Source organism: Petromyzon marinus, chromosome 57 (genome assembly GCF_048934315.1).
Source record: "Petromyzon marinus isolate PM22_M1 ecotype Great Lakes invasive population chromosome 57, UKy_Petmar_22M1.pri1.0, whole genome shotgun sequence".
NCBI lineage: Eukaryota > Metazoa > Chordata > Hyperoartia > Petromyzontiformes > Petromyzontidae > Petromyzon > Petromyzon marinus.
This window is the reverse complement of record NC_133723.1, coordinates 8,628,704-8,645,006: the sequence shown is the minus strand read 5'-3', so window position 1 is coordinate 8,645,006 and position 16,303 is coordinate 8,628,704.

Here is a 16,303-nt window from a genome sequence, read left to right as displayed (position 1 = left end):
TACCGGCCCGGCGGGTGCCCCGATGTTCACATTGCAGAATGTTCAGGTCCGTTGGGTGAGCGGGTGTCGAAATCGGGCACGGCGTGAGAGAGACGCCCGGCGGAGTTTCCGACGGCGCTGACGGAAGCGGATTTATGATATAAAAGAACGGTGAAAACGATTCGCGATTCACAAATTTCTCTTGACCCGAACAGAGCGCGAGAGTTTTTTGACGCCAACGTACGATGCAAATTTGCACAAAATTGTTCACGGCCTCAGGAGAAGTGAGTGTGCGAGGAAGAGTATGTACCCTCGGCAATTGGTGTCGACAAGAGCTTATAAATTAATGTGTGCATCGGAGTGGTGGTGCAGCACAACCTATTGTTGTACCGCGCTCCTGCGCTTGCACCAATCGGCGTGAAGTACGGTCAGGCAACTTCCGCATCGTCCGTTGCGTGGGGAGGTCCTCTTCCAGCAGTGGATATCGACCCAAGGCCGGCCTGTACGTGTATATTCCCACTTGATTCTTGTAATTCGACCTCTTGTGTAAGATTTGCGAGCATGGCTCCTGCCTCCTGTCCTCAATTGGACGTTGTTCTCGTCCATCGGTGTTTAAAGTCATCTTTTTTGACTGGCAACCGTTCCTTTAATCGGCTTTGACGAGAACGACCGGTGACTTTCCCCGGGCAGAAATCTGCTCAAGTCTCCCGACACGGTTCCGGATTTTAGCTGCCCAGCGCAGATAACGACGACGACGACGACGATGATGATGCTCGCGATGGACCTGAGTTCGCCACGGAGGTAGAAATTTGAACCCGCAATAACCCCGCTCGCGACTGGGGAGTCCTGGCCTGACCCGTACGTATGAAAGAAAGAAGGCATTTTCTGGTTAACGTTAACATTATTCAATGAATTGTAGAGGAATGCACTTTTCCCAGCATCGCCGAAGCGGCAATTGTGCGCCGAGCGTTCCAATTCCACATCAGCGACTAAACGACGTCGGTCCGCAGACGTGCCGAGGCGCCGGGGAGGGGGTTTGTGCGTGTGTGTGCCCGCAAGTCCCCCACATAAACCTTAGCACATGCACTCAAATCAAACCATGCGTGGCTTCACCGTATGATACTGTAAACCATTTTACCTCTTGGGGGGGGTGGGGTGGGGGGGATGGGTGGGGGGGATGGGTGGGGGGGATGGGTGGGGGGAAAGAAAAAGGAAAATATATATGTATATCTTACTCAGTTCCATTGGCATTCATTTAATTATGAAGGATTGTTTTTTTTCTTTCTCAAAAAAAAAATCAGCATTACTGCGTTTCAGCAATATTGAGTTCGATTGGTTTTGTACAGACGGCTCACGTAGGCTCGACGTTGTATAAAGTAACACTAATAAATACTCACACTTCTAATTCCTTTTGCGGACGCGCGCAAAACTGCGACTCGGCACGGTTTCGATTGCCGTCGTTGACTCAACGCAACGTGTCTCCATCTTGCGGGTCATCTTCTTGTAGGCCAGTAAAAAAAGAAAAACGTGGGGTTTTTTTTGTGTCTTCTCATCGTCGTTAAATTCCAAAAAAAAATAATGCACATTTAAACTTTTTTCTTGAATGATCACTGAGCAGCCTTACTTTGCAAAATGCAGACGTGAACCCACGGACAGCAGAAAAGGGGTCCCATGTCACTTGTTGGTTCGTTCAAACCATCCTCATCATGGGTAGACGTTAGACGCTTCGTGTCAAACCAGTGCAGGGCATAGCTGATACCAAAGCCTAAAACCTAACGAGCTTATTGTAAAAATCAGGTTGCTGTTGTAGCAATCTGTTGTTGACAAAGTATGTGTGGGGGGGGGGGAGGGGTGGGGGGGGGCTTATGTGCCTCTTGAAAAAAGAAAAAGCAGAGTAAACCAAAGACGTTTTTTAATACATTTCATTTTGGCATGTGACACGCTTTAAAGAATATTTGAGGTGGGGATTTTTGTAAGGATATTCAGGTCCTTATCAGACGTTGCCTTTTTCGGGTGTGTTCGGAGGAAAGAAAAATACACGTTCTAGTGCACACAACCACCGGGGCAGTTTAACCACAAATGAATTCACGTAACGTAGTGATGATGTTGATACTGGTGGTGGTGGTGGTGATTGATGATACTGTTGGTTGGTGATGATGGGATGATGATGATTTAAAAAAAAAATAATGACGAATTTAATAGCTTTATGGGGAGAAGAGTGAAGCAATATATGCCCCATAAGCTTTTTAAGTAAGTCTTGTAAATGGCTGTCCCCCTCCCGCGTATTAATCAGAAGATGATGTTAATCAGAAGATGATGTTTATCGTCAGGCGGGTTTGAAACGTGGAATGGCCAGCTAGGGACCTACTTTAGTTTGCCTATAGCTCCTGATGTGCTTGCAAAAGGAAACTGACACGGGTTATAAGTTTTAAAGAGAAAAAAAAAGAAAAAAACTAAAAAAAAAACATTTAAAAAGGTTTTGTTTTTGCTTTTTTAAATATTAATAATTTTGAGAGAGAGAGAGAGGAAAAAAAAAAACACAATTTAGGATTTATTGCAGCGATACCAATGGACAGAAAACCCACGAGAATAAAGATTTATAAATACATCACCATCCAGCGCAAATTCACGATTTCGCCTCCCCCCCCTTTGTCATTCTCTTTCAGTCGGGGCTTAAATTCAGCCGGAGCTGTCGAGGGCCGAGCTGCAGAAAAATATTCCCAGCTTCCTACTTAGCCACCATGTAATCCCCCCCCCCCTCCTCCACGCTGTGGGTGGTGGGTTCTGGGGGGTATTGGTCGGATGCCAGGGGATGCCCCGGAATGTATTCCGCTTAATAAACGAAGCACCCTCCCCCCGCCCCCCCCCCCCCCCCTGGTTTCAGTTCCCCACACTTATATGTGCGCGCGTTAGCTCGCACACACGGATGAAACAAGAAACAATTCAGGAGTAATAGCACTTGCTTCTTGCGTTTGTAGTGGGTTAAGCTTTAAGATCCTCCGAATCATATTTTGTCAGTCGATGGCAGCCGCGGAAGAGTGCCGTACGTACGCCGGCTCGGCTCGAGCCTAATCGCTGTAAGCTTTCGGGGACGTGCATGCCAAAGCAGTCGGACGCGCACAGCCCCACACACTCTTCTCAACCTGCGCCTGTGTTTACGCTTCTGTTCTGCCGGCTAGCGGGTATCTGAACCTGGCGCGTGTGTACATTGCTTCTTTTTCTTTTGACGGAGTTTCTGTCGAAAGGTTTTTAACGGTCGGCGGTGGTGATAAGTTTCGCTTTTTTTTTTTTGGAGAGGTCTGGAAAGTCACGATTGGGTTGTGCACCAAGCATAGGATTTATTTACGGTTTTTTTTTCCTGTTTGATTAATTATTTTTCTTTTTACACCAGTGCTTACTTTTCCAGGTTTAAAAAAAAAATTAAAAAATGACACTTTTCCGGAAGTGTTTCTTATGGCATTGTTAACCAAATTTTAACTATCTCTACGGTTTGTATTGCAACGTGTACAGATTGTACGGTAATTATCGGGTTTATGCTGTGATACACAACACACAACAATGGTAACCGGTATCAAATACCTCTTAATATTCTGTGAAAGATCATTTTCCAATATCATGATATACCTCAATAACAGTAAGATAGCATAATATTTAATATGTATTTTGTCATAAAGCTGTGTTTTAAGAAGATAAAATGCTTGTTATTGCCTTCATATTTTGATCTGTTCTGATTTTTCCCCCTTTTTATTATATTATTAATACTGATTTATTATTATTACTATTATGTATTTTTTAAATAACCAAAGAAGAAAAAAAAGATTGTATAGTCGATTCTACCTCATAGGCTTTGTTTGACTGAGAGAAGGATTCAGTGATTTGGGTTATGTTGGCATTCTGAGAGCACTGCTTTTTAAGAATAATAATATTCATATCTCATCATTGCTTTAAATCATTTAAAAAAAAAAACGCACGCTTCACACCCACTCTTTTCTTTTCGCGAAAGGAATTGTTTTTCTCCCTCTTCTTCTAAGTGTAGTCGTTGAAATGAATTCTACTTATTGCATAGGGTTTTTTTGTGAGAACGATTGTTACATATTGTACCGTAGACTTAATCGCTTAACATTGGTTTTGAAACCTTCGTGCAGTAACGGACACGTTTTTTTCGCGAGGGCGGTTTTTTTTCCTCTTCCTCTTATTCCCTTTCTCGTGGACCTCTGCGCTTAAAACTCACGGCTGCCCCCTTCAGCCGCCACGCTCGCCGGTGGTGCTGTTTCCATTGCATGTCCGGCGTGCCCCACGTGTGAGTGCCCCTTTCGTAATGTCCCATCGCGACCCTCGGCCTCCCGTTACCCTCATTTCAAAGCCCCCCCCGCCACCGCACCCCCGCCCCCGCCCCCGCCCCCCCCCCCCCTCGACGTTTTTACCGTATGGAAAATGAAATGTCGCGTACTTTGTTATTCGTATATTGGCCACGCTCATCGAAATTGGTTTTTGCGGTTTGTTTATTTTTAGTTTGCGTTTCCCTGCCGCTTGTAAACGTAAGGGCCGGTCGACCGGCTACGATGACGAGATGTTTTATTTTTTATTTTTAATCGCCTGATGAAGCTGGTTGCAAATCACCGGCGGCGAAACGTCGTACTCAAATTTTAAAAAAATGCTGTGGGTTTGTTCTCTTAACACAACCAGTTTAGCGATGAAGTGGTTAACTATTTGGACACGTTTTGTTCGCGTGACAAACCTTACCAATTGGCCGCGTCGGGGTGGAGATGGCTTCATGACACATTTTTACGCGATCTCTAATCCCAAAAAAAAACGTTCTTATGAATAACTTTGGCTTATTCAAAATGAATATCCAAACTTTTTTTAAAAAAAAATGTTCCACGTTCTAATTCAACACACACAGATGGGATAATATATAAAAGCAGAGTGAAATGGGTCGAGTTCCCATTCAACTAATTTATACAAATCCTAGTTTCCCTCTGTCTCGCGGTAAATGTGTCACGCAAAGGAAAACAAAAATACTTGAGGAAATTGAAACAAATTGATGCCGTTTAAATATTGCACGTCAACTTTGCATCCCAAAATTGAAAATCCTCTCCTCTCTACGTACGCCCCCACGTCCCTGTGAGCGGTTAATCGGCTGGGAACAAGTGGTGTCGGGGCTGGATAAATGTGTCGAGCAGTTGCATATTCACGCGCAATGTTTGGGGGGTTTTTTTACCATTTAGTGAGCTCTGCCTCATGGGATATAACCGCCGTTTCTATGCGGGTGCTGTGTCTGGTTGAGCAGTGGTGGTGCTAAAGCAAGAGACACACTTACGCTAAAGGATTGAGGCTCCCCCATGCAGTGAGCTGCAGGATTTGCAAAAACTATAGCGGTGAATCCATATTGGCTCGAAGTCATATCCTTATACAAGCCAAAGAGCTTATCTCTCTGATTACACTGCTAAACATGCTGTCGTTTTTTTTATATAGCATTCATTCTATTAACTTAATTATATCTCGCGAGTGACTATTTTAAACGACGCGGCTTGTCCAGCGCGTAACGTTTTCGCTCGTTATGACACCGACATAATGTTGTGCGTGGTGTTGTGGGGCTTCCCCAGTTGGTTAGCACACCACCACCGCTCCACAGAATGTTTATACATACACAGCAGCCCGGACCCGAGGCTTGCATGGGATTGTGGGTTAATTCCCACAATGCATAGGGCCCAAACGCATAATTGTTGCCGTGTACTATATTGGGCGATTTCCCACAACTTTCAGATTCATATAAAAATCATTTTCTCCGAAAATCGGGGCCGAGATAAATTAAACTCGTGAGGCGAAAGGAAAAAAAACAATCTGGTTTTGTTTTCGGATTGACTCGAGATTATGGCACGAGACCACTCGGTACGTTGAATCGCTTGCGTGATTTTCTCCACGGGAGCGATGTCACGGCCAACCTCGGGGCGACCTCACTTTGGCGGGCACGAGGACACGCGAGCGTGAAACGGTTGCGTATCGCAAATCGTTGATCAGAAATAGCCCTTTAAAGAGCAAATCTTACAATCCCAAATCAGATTTTTTTTTTCATCCGAAGCTCGCAACCATCGTCGGGCCAACGTTCCATGTTTACCGTGCCCCCCCCCCCTCTGTCTTGTACTGGTTTACGTCTGAGCCATCCCGGCATCCGAATCTCCGAGAGTTTAGATTTTAATCGCACAAGAGGGTTACGCGACAAGACTAAATTGCGTAAGATTATAACAACGTCGCGTATCCGACTCGCTGTGGGAGGGGGGGGGTGACTGAGGTATAGGTCGATATTGTATTAAAAAAAGTCAGATATATGAACATCTAATAAGACAAATAGCAATTACACCCAAATACGTTGGCAGACAAAGAGCAGAGCGTTAAGCTGCTTTGAACGGGAGGTAAATGCCTCACTCTGTGACAGAAGTGGGGGAAATTGTACCCTTTCACACGTTGCAGGCTTTCGCGACCAACATTATATTCATGATAAAGATTTTTGGGGTTAGATCGCGTCAGTATAAAATGTGTCGTAACCCTCCACCACCCGACACAGCCAACTAGTGAGGGATTTGTCTGTTCAGCGATGACGTCGTCCTGCTGCTGCTGCTGCTGCTCTATTTAAGACCGGAAGCAGGTGGGTTGCTTCACTCTTCTGGCAAATGGCCCGATGATGCTGGATGTAATTACCAGCGACGCGTCACAGTGCTACTCAGATTGTAAATGTTGTGGATTTACTCTCCAACGCGACAAATCCCTTACTGATTGGCTGCGTCGGGTGGTGGAAGGTTGCCGCACATGTATACTTACTCGATCTAACCCCAAAAACCTCTTTATTATGAATGGTACCTTGTGTATGCGTGCGCGAAAAGGTCTCTTTATGAAAAAATCAGGGGGGTTACGCCATCATGCACAAAGACGGCACTTGGTGTGCGGGCGGTTCATTTGGTTCGGGGTGGACATGTGACAGTCGGATATGCGACGTTGTACCGTACTCATTTGCGGACACTTTAACCTGTGTCGCGTGCGGTGCAAGCGCACAAATTTTTGTGCATGCGCCATCGATCGCGAACATATTTATTTTCCATATGGGGAAAAAAATCGTGCCTTTCCTTTGCATGTTAAAACAGAATTTTTTTCGTGTTTTGGTTTTTCACATTAAAGTGTACACTTTTGACAAAAAGCCACCGGTTTTTTTTTTGGTTGTTGTTGTGGATATAACACAATCAATACGTTTGACATCCGAGTGATCTGGAGATATCTCCAAATGTGGGTATTTGAAAGAAAAAATTGTTCACGCCAAACCGTAGGGCAAAGTCATTTTTTGTCGCGTGATGCTCACGAGGCTAAAGACCCTCTCGCCGGATTGTGGTACTCAGGGTTATTAAACAAACAAAAAAACAAAAACACGTGGGCAAGATTTAGGAGAGTGAAGATTTTAAATATTACCTCCATATATATGTATATATATGTCTGTGTGTGTGTATATATACAGTACATATACACACCGTCTTGCATTATTGATTAGCCATGCCTTTTGTTTTCCTGTGTAAACGAATCTTCTGTTGTATGGTGGTGGTGTCAACTTAACCCACGTCAAGGCTGTTTCAGACTCGCGTCTCCAAAGTCTCCGTGGGGAGGAAGAGGGTTCGGTGGGGGGTGGGGGGGGGGTTGTGGTGTGGGAGGTGGTGTGGAGTGGGGGGCAAACACACACACACACAAAACCGAAGATAAAAATTATTTAAAAATAACGAAAAACATCCGGGCGGTGGGGGGGGGGAGAAAAAGACAAAAAAATATAATCTCTTGCATTAAATCGTTTGGGGTTGTTTTTCTTCTTCCTTTGTTTAGCCTTTGTATAGCTGTTAGGGGGTTGACGTTCGTGTAAAGTAGAGGGGAAGGTTTGTGTAAGTATTTGTATCACGAAAGAGAAGTTCCCCCCCCCACCCACCCCGCAGTAAAGCACTCATCAACATATTTACTGCGTCCGTATGTCGAGGCACGGTCTTTTGGGAATAACTGAGTGAAGGGTGGAATCGCTTTTCCCCCTTCGAACGCCAATGCTGTTTGTAATGTTTTTGAATGTACGTACGTCTCCTGATTATGTTTCTCCTCCCTCCGTCACCCCAGCCACCTTCCACAAAACGTGTGTCGCCATTTGTTTTATTTCCATTTTATTTTATCGTGTTATTTTGTTGTTGTTGTTTTCCCAGCAAGCCTCGTTTATGTTATTGTTAGTAGGTGTGGCCCTCAGTGTGTAGTGTAGTTTTGAGACAATAAAATAATTACGGCTTTCCTTATCCTGTGTGTATATTTTGGTTGTAGCTTTACCATATTGTTCTTCTGGTGGATGCATTTTATCCCAAGTTAATAAAAATTGTTGCTGTCAGCAGCAGAACCAGTGCCGATGTTATTTTGTTGTTGAACTGCAAACGGACGCGTAAACTATTTACGAAAGTAAACTTTTTGGGGGTTTTTCACCAGGTAAGGCCCACTGAGCTGTGTAGATTTCTTTTCCAGAAGCGACCCGGCTATCACGTGATAACCCAACGAAGTGGCTTATCATCACGTGGACATTCGTAGCATCAGCCATATACTCCGAAACGCACGTATCTAAATGTGGAGTGAAAAACCGGAGGACCCGGAGAAAAAAAAATCCACGTGACCGCAGAGAGAGCGACACGCAAACTCCAAATATACAGCAGCAGGCGTCAGGGTCGGGATCGAACCCCACGACCTCGTGTATACCAGGCGAGGTAGTTAAGCTGTATATTTGGAGTTTGAATGTCTCTCTCCCCATGGTTGCGTGGATTTTTTCCAGGTCCTCTGGTTTTTCCCTCCGCATTTAGCTCAACTTCGTTGAGCTATCATTTGTTATAGCCACGTCGCTTCTGAAAAAGCTATAGAGCTCAGTGGGCCTTACCTGGTCAGATAAAATGAGTTTATGTAATTTGATTTAAAGCTTTCGTGACTGCAGGGATTCATATTCTTGGTTATTTTGGTAAAGTCATGTAGAAGGGAAACAATAAAATAATAAAAATATAAACAATAAAATTCTGACGTTTCGACTGCAACACAAGCAATCATCATCAGGTGTGAAAACCACCGAAAGAACCAAGAATATGAGTTTATGTATGTTGGAACTTCTTTCACACCATTCTTCGCCAACCGTGCTCGGACTTTATAGTTTACGTGCAAATATTCGAGACATCACTTTGGCTCACGAAATCTAAGTGGGTCTGGGCGCGCGCGGGACACCGGAAGAGGCGACGAAAGATGATGACGATGATGATAGCCGGTGGGTCCAAACCAACGTTGGAGTGGCATCCAAAGTGGGGAACCTCGCCCCAAAGAGGACGCCCTGCGTGGGAGATGGAACCGGTGGCGTGGATCGGCCGGCACGCAGGTGCTGGGGCGTATAATTATTATTGTTAATATTATTTCGCGGTGCGGCGTGGAGAGGGCCCTCGTGTTGGTCGCGGTTTGACCGTCGCTCACGGTCAGAAGAGACGATTTTTGTTCAAATTCGGTAAACAGAAAAAAAGTATGAAAGCAAATGTTTGTTTGCGTGTTCACCATAAGTAATGTGTGTGGTTCATGCGGACTTTGATTCCTTGCAAAAGATGATGCACCACTCCGCTGGCTCCTGGACAGCTGAATGTGAAATTGTAGTCGCTGCTCCTGGTAGTCGCTGCTCGGCATCTCCATCAGCAGCCATACGAAGAGCTGAAGAAGGATACAAAATGGGACCTTTTTACCAGTATCAAAAGGTCCAATTTTGTAGCTGCTCACCCCGAGCTATAATAATAAAACAGAATTTGTGTTAAGATGTTCAAGCACAAAATTGATACCTTTTTCAAGGAATCGAGTCTGCATTAACCACACGTAAATGTGGTGAACATGCAAACAAACATGGCTTTGATAAATAAAATGCAGTGTCTTTGACACTGATTGGCCTCTACCAAAAATAAGAATATGGTAAAACCTACTCTTATTCTTCATACTTTTGATACTGGGAAAAAAGGTATCCCATGATATAGCTTGCTGCTCACCACGACCTATAACTGCTCTGACACGTGTGGCATTGTCCTTGTGCTGTTCGCCTTTTGGCGTTCTCTGGCCTGAGGCTGGTGAGACTAGTCCACTCAGTTTCAAAGACAATGCATCATATATTATCAGAGCCACGTTTGTTTACATGTTCAGCACAAGTAATGTGTGTGGTTAATTCAGACTTGATTCCTTGCAAAAAGGTTTATATTTGGTGTTTGGACATCTTAACGCGCCTCAAAGGGGGTAAACGCCTAATTATTATGTTTTCATACTTCTGACACTGGCCTACAAAGTGCCCATTATGAAAAAGAACAGCTGGAAATGGCAAGAGCCGCGGTACTCGGGGATAACGTCACGAAGCGGTCCTTGAAGAGCCGCGTGCGGCTCTGAAACCCGCGGGGTTTTGCCGACCGTTGCCAATGAAGATGTAAAATTATTCATAGTTTAGGGGGGTTTTTTTGGGTTAGATAGCGTAAATATATATGTGTCATTAAAACCCGCCACCACCCGACACTGCCAACTCGTAAGGGTTGTCACGTAAACAGAACGTGGCCAATTCGTCACTAGTACAGCACTAACCGCTTCTGTGTTGGAGAGCCAAGCCACAACACGTAAACCTCTATTGTGGATGATATTGGTCGTGAAAGCCTACGTGTTAAAGTGTAAACGTATTATTATTATTATTTGTGTACGTTGAACTTCTTTCGCACCGTACGCACTCAACCGCGCCAATCGTGGGTGCAGGGGGGGTCGAAGGAAAAATAAACAAAACCAAAACACGAAAGGCAGTTCTAAAGAAATTAGTTTGTCAATGGAGGTGATGATGATGGTTTAAAAGTGCACAGCTCCCAGTGGCTTCATAATATCGGAAGGCAAGAACGTTCCAGACGGGCCGCGTTATCTATTTTGTTGTTCAGCAATACCTAAAGCTCAGCACCGAGCCAGAGGAGAACTAAATTAAGTCAAACTCTCCACCCACGCCACTTCCAACCCACGCATTGCAAGCGCGGCTATGGATTTGTCAAAGCAGTGGCTTTGCTCGGAGACAGATAAAACGTGCGGGAAATCCGTTTTTATCAGACGGCCGGAGGCCTGGACGCTTGTTAAAGTGGTGGGGTTGGGATTGTGGTGGCGTTGGGGAGGGATCACAATCGAGAGAGGAGGTGGCTGGCGATTGCTTACCCGCGATTGACCTGCTCCTCTGGCACAAGGAGGCGCGTGCATTTATAGACCATCACCCCCCCCCACCCACCGTACCGCACTCTCGATCCAAACAAGATAGGTTCTTCTTCCCGCAGCAGCTCCCGTGCCTTCGAGCGAAGCAAAGCGCGTGGCCTCACCTGCAACTTTCACCCGTGGGCGCCAAATAGCATCATGAGTTCAAAGCGATATTCGAAAGCCATTTGGAGCGGTAGCGCTTTGAAATCATCATCTAAATTGACAAACTCGTTTCTTCAGAACTGCTATTTGTGTTCTAGTTTGCTTTACTCCCTCCAGCACCTCCGATTAGCACAGTTGGCTACAAAGAAGTTCAAGATACACATGTGACTCGTAATGATAATAATGTGTGATCATTACTATCGTGACAAAAACGGTCACTGTATCGCGCGCTTTCAGATGCGCTTCTTCGGCCGTCTAGAACGCTCTTCCTTCCGATATTATGAAGGCGGTGTGCACTTTTAAATCACTATCTAGATTGACAATCTCATTTCTATAGAACTGCTTTTTGTTATCTTTAATTTGTTGTCACCCCCCCGCCCCGCCGCACCTCCGATGAACACGGGGTGGCTACGTAAGGTGCGAAAGAAGTTCAACGCACGCACGTACACTCACGCTGCTGCTAGGTGGACACAGCCGGTGGGATTTACAGAAACTCGCCACCGTCGTTTCGGATCGAACCCGGCGATTGCAGGTCCAGCGACCGTTTGCGTCCGATCATTATTAGTGTCCAACGTCCATGTCTCGCACACCCGTACATGGCGACGGGCTACGTACGGTGCGAAAGAAGTTCAACATACGTAAATGCGTTCCAAAATCGCATTGGCAGTGACCGGTAGTACATCCATGGGGTGACAACTTGTTGACCTCCACACAAAGTGGTACTCAATTTTATTGACCCAACAGTGGTGATCGCTTGAGTCCACCCCCATCCGGAATTCAGAATTCAGAATATGAATTTGTACTGGAGGAATCCGATAAGCTGTAAAGCTCTTTTTCAATTATGTTCAGTAGGGACGTGGGGTGAGAACGCTACACCAACAAACAGTACAAAACATCATTGTAGTGCAATGTACAATAAAAGTAAACTAATCACCCAAACACAAACAACACTAAACCATCCCCATCCTACCAGGCAAAGCTCACTGAGGTATTAACTTATTTTTAAGGAGCGATCTGGCCACAAATGATAGCTCAACAAAGCGGCCCATCATTTGGACATTTATATCACCAAAATAATCTAAATAATCTCAATGAATGTTTCGAATTCACGGCCAAGGCAACGTTCAGCCTGAATTCATGCATAAACAGAAGAGCGGTTGGAAATGAAATAAAGGACACAATAATATCACTTAAGGACCAATTTAAATCATTTAACGTCTCTCTGTGTCTCTGTGCGCCATGATTATTGAACTCTTGAGAGCAGTACGTGTTGTAGGCATTGTTATAGCATTCGTTTCGCGTTGGTGCCATCAAAGGGGAAACGGACTCGAGTTAATAAGCAAGGCGCGTGAGGTTCGAGTCATTATTTTACTGTTGTCGTGGTGAACGGTTATATTATAGAATGACAATGGGGCCTGGCCCACTTCAAACACACGCAACTGCACCGATGGTGGTTTTAGCATGACTCAGGGTGAATTGTCATGCATGCATTATCTTCCGGTTAATATTGTTTCGATTTGCGTGCACAATTGAGCCGCATGTCGTTTGGAAAATTGGTCCGTACAATTCATCTGTGACACCAGCGCACATGTTTCTTTGTCTTATTATTATTAGAATTTGTCAACTATCAAGAGGTTTCCAGCTGCTTTTCCATACCTGATACTGGCTTTTTTTTTTCAAATGTTGTTTAATATAAATTTTATTTGCAAAAATAATTCCCCACAATGTTATCGGAGGTCACACGGGACCTCAGCCGGTGCTAGCCCAGCGTTCTAACCTCTGACCTCTGAGCCATCGCTGCAGCATCTGACGATTTATTTTTTTCGAGTTTCGTCCCATTCTCCGGTCAACGTGTCGACGTCCAAGCCGACGTTGTTAGAACCTTTGGATCAACGTCAGCTGAACGTTGGGCCAACGTTCCATGTGGCCCGCTCAGAATCCCACGAGTCCCGACACTGGGAACCTCGGGCAACAATAATAAACCCAACAAATCCTTAAAAGTAACTTAGTCTCTGACTCTATGAGTCTCAAGGGATAACATTTAACCCCAGTATCGAAGGTTCGCTGATAGGAGGTCACGGGACAGACCCAAGTGCATTGGGTTGGCTGACTGAGTGGCAGATGCACCAGTTGTACACCTTACTGTACCAACTTGCTGTATTTTATCCACCCGGCGTTCCGCTCGTTGTTGTGAGCGTCGCTCCTCCGCCCTCCGTTGTTGTTGGAGGGCGACTGCCTCCAACTGCCCAGTAGCGTCCTTCACGAGCCTCCTCCACAGAGGCCGATCTTGACACCGCTGGTACCAGTCACCGGCAAGTCCACTCAGCTCTACGTCCTCCTGTACCACATCACTCCATCTTTTCTCCAGCCCGTGTCATGCCCGTTCAGCCCCCTCTATGCGGCCAAACACAAGCTGCTTGAGCATGCGGTGAAAGTGTGAATTCATCTCTCCACGCTTCTCTGCGCACTGAATACGGAGGAACAATATATCAGAGAGGAGAGAGAAGGATTGGTTGCCTTCTAATGTTAATAGGGGAAAGAATAACAATCCATTTCCATTTGTCAATCCACTGCTGGATTCAGGCTTCTCCATGTCGTATGTTTGTATGTAAAGTCGAACCCCTCCTAACAACCACCCCTGTTAACGACTAATCGCTTAACGACGGGCCTCCATAGAGCCCAATGTGTGGTGTATTGTGTAGTGTATAGTAGTATAGTGTATAGTAGTGTAGTGTATAGTGTAATGTAGTCTAGTGTATAGTAATGTAGTGTATAGTGTAGTGTGTAGTGTATAGTGTAGTATATAGTGTAGTGTATAGTAGTGTAGTGTTTCGTAGTGTAGTGTATAGTGTAGTGTATAGTAGTGGATAGTGTAGTGTATAGTGTAATGTAGTCTAGTGTTAAGTAGTGTAGTGTATAGTGTAGTGTATAGTAGAGTGTATAGTAGTGTAGTGTATAGTGTAGTGTAAGTAGTGTAGTGTATAGCGTAGTGTAAAGAAGTGTAGTGTATAGTGTAGTATATAGTAGTGTAGTGTATAGTGTAGTGTAAAGAAGTGTAGTGTATAGTAGAGTGTATAGTAGTGTAGTGTATAGTGTAGTGTAAGTAGTGTAGTGTATAGTAGTGTAGTGTAAAGAAGTGTAGTGTATAGTGTAGTATATAGTAGTGTAGTGTATAGTGTAGTGTAAAGAAGTGTAGTGTATAGTGTAGTATATAGTAGTGTAGTGTATAGTGTAGTGTAAAGAAGTGTAGTGTATAGTGTAGTGTATAGTAGTGTAGTGCCTCCATAGCGCCCAATGTGTTCGCTTACCGACCAATTCCGCTGTTAACGATGGGCTGTTGTAGGTACAGTAAATATTAATTAATGCGTTGATTAACCACGTTTACTTAAATATTCTGTGTTTATAATGTTGTTAGTATCTTTATGTATTCATATCCATTGCTTAAATATTATAAAGTACGTTTTTTGGGGCGAAAAAGGGGTAACTTTCGATGCTATCGGAACGGATTAAGCCTCTTCGTCCCTAAACTCGCTTAACGACCAAATCACTTAACGACCAGATTTCGTGGAACCAATGACGGTCGTGAAGACGGGGTTTCTACTGTATGTTGAACTTCTTTCGCGCCGTACGTAAGACAACCGTGATAATCGGAGGTGCCTTGTTATCCCCGTGGGTGGTTGGGCGGTGCGGGGGGAGGATGATTGACCATACTTCACCATGCTGGTCAGTACGGGTCGGTGAAGTGAAGTGGGTCAGTGCCACCGGTCAGGGGGCGCTGACCTCCACGTGACCTCCACGTGACCAGTGGCCGGGAATCAAACTATAGGCCACCGGGACGGTCTATGGTGCAAGAGCATCAAACACTGCTGCCCGCCCCTCCACTGCACAACAAAGTTGACAGTGGGCGAGCAAATTCGTGGGATCCCATTGTGTCAGCCCGTGGGCCCCCTTGTTGTGACCAATTCACTCGGAATGCGCCCCAAACCCACGTCGCAATCCCGGGTGCTCAGCAAGGGTTTTTGAGCCTGCGTAGTGTCCCAGGGGCCGACAGGGCCAGAGGACCTCCGATCAGCGCGGTTGGCTATGTACGGTGCGAAAGAAGTTCAACTTACATACAATATATATTTGTAAACAATTTTTCACTTTGCCCTTTGTCAGAAGCGACCAGGCCACAAATGATAGCTCAACGGAAGTGGCTCGTCGGCACGTTGACATTTATAGCTGCCAAATGCTCTAAACGAACGTTGTTTTCTAAATGTGGAAGGGAAAAACCGGGGAACCCGGAGAAAAATCCACGCGACCACGGGGAGAGAGAGACATGCAAACTCCAAATATACAGCAGCAGGCGTCGTCAGGGTTGGAATCGAACCCACGACCTCCTGCATACCAGGCGAGGTAGTTAACATCTCCTGTCCACTGTGATGATGAGAGAGAGACACGCAAACTCCAAATATATAGCAGCAGGCGTCAGGGTCGGGATCGAACCCACAACCTCCTGCATACCGGGCGAGGTAGTTAACATCTCCTAGCCACCGTGATGATGATGACAGAGAGAGACACGCAAACTCCAAATATACAGCAGCAGGCGTCAGGGTCCGGTTCGAACCCACGACCTCCTGCATACCGGGCGAGGTAGTTAACATCTCCTGTCCACCGTGATGATGATGAGAGATAGAGAGACACAAACTCCAAATATACAGCAGCAGGCGTCAAGGTCGGGATCGAACCCACGACCTCCTGCATACCGGGCGAGGTAGTTAACATCTCCTGTCCACCGTGATGATGATGAGAGATAGAGAGACACAAACTCCAAATATACAGCAGCAGGCGTCAAGGTCGGGATCGAACCCACGACCTCCTGCATACCGGGCGAGGTAGTCAACAT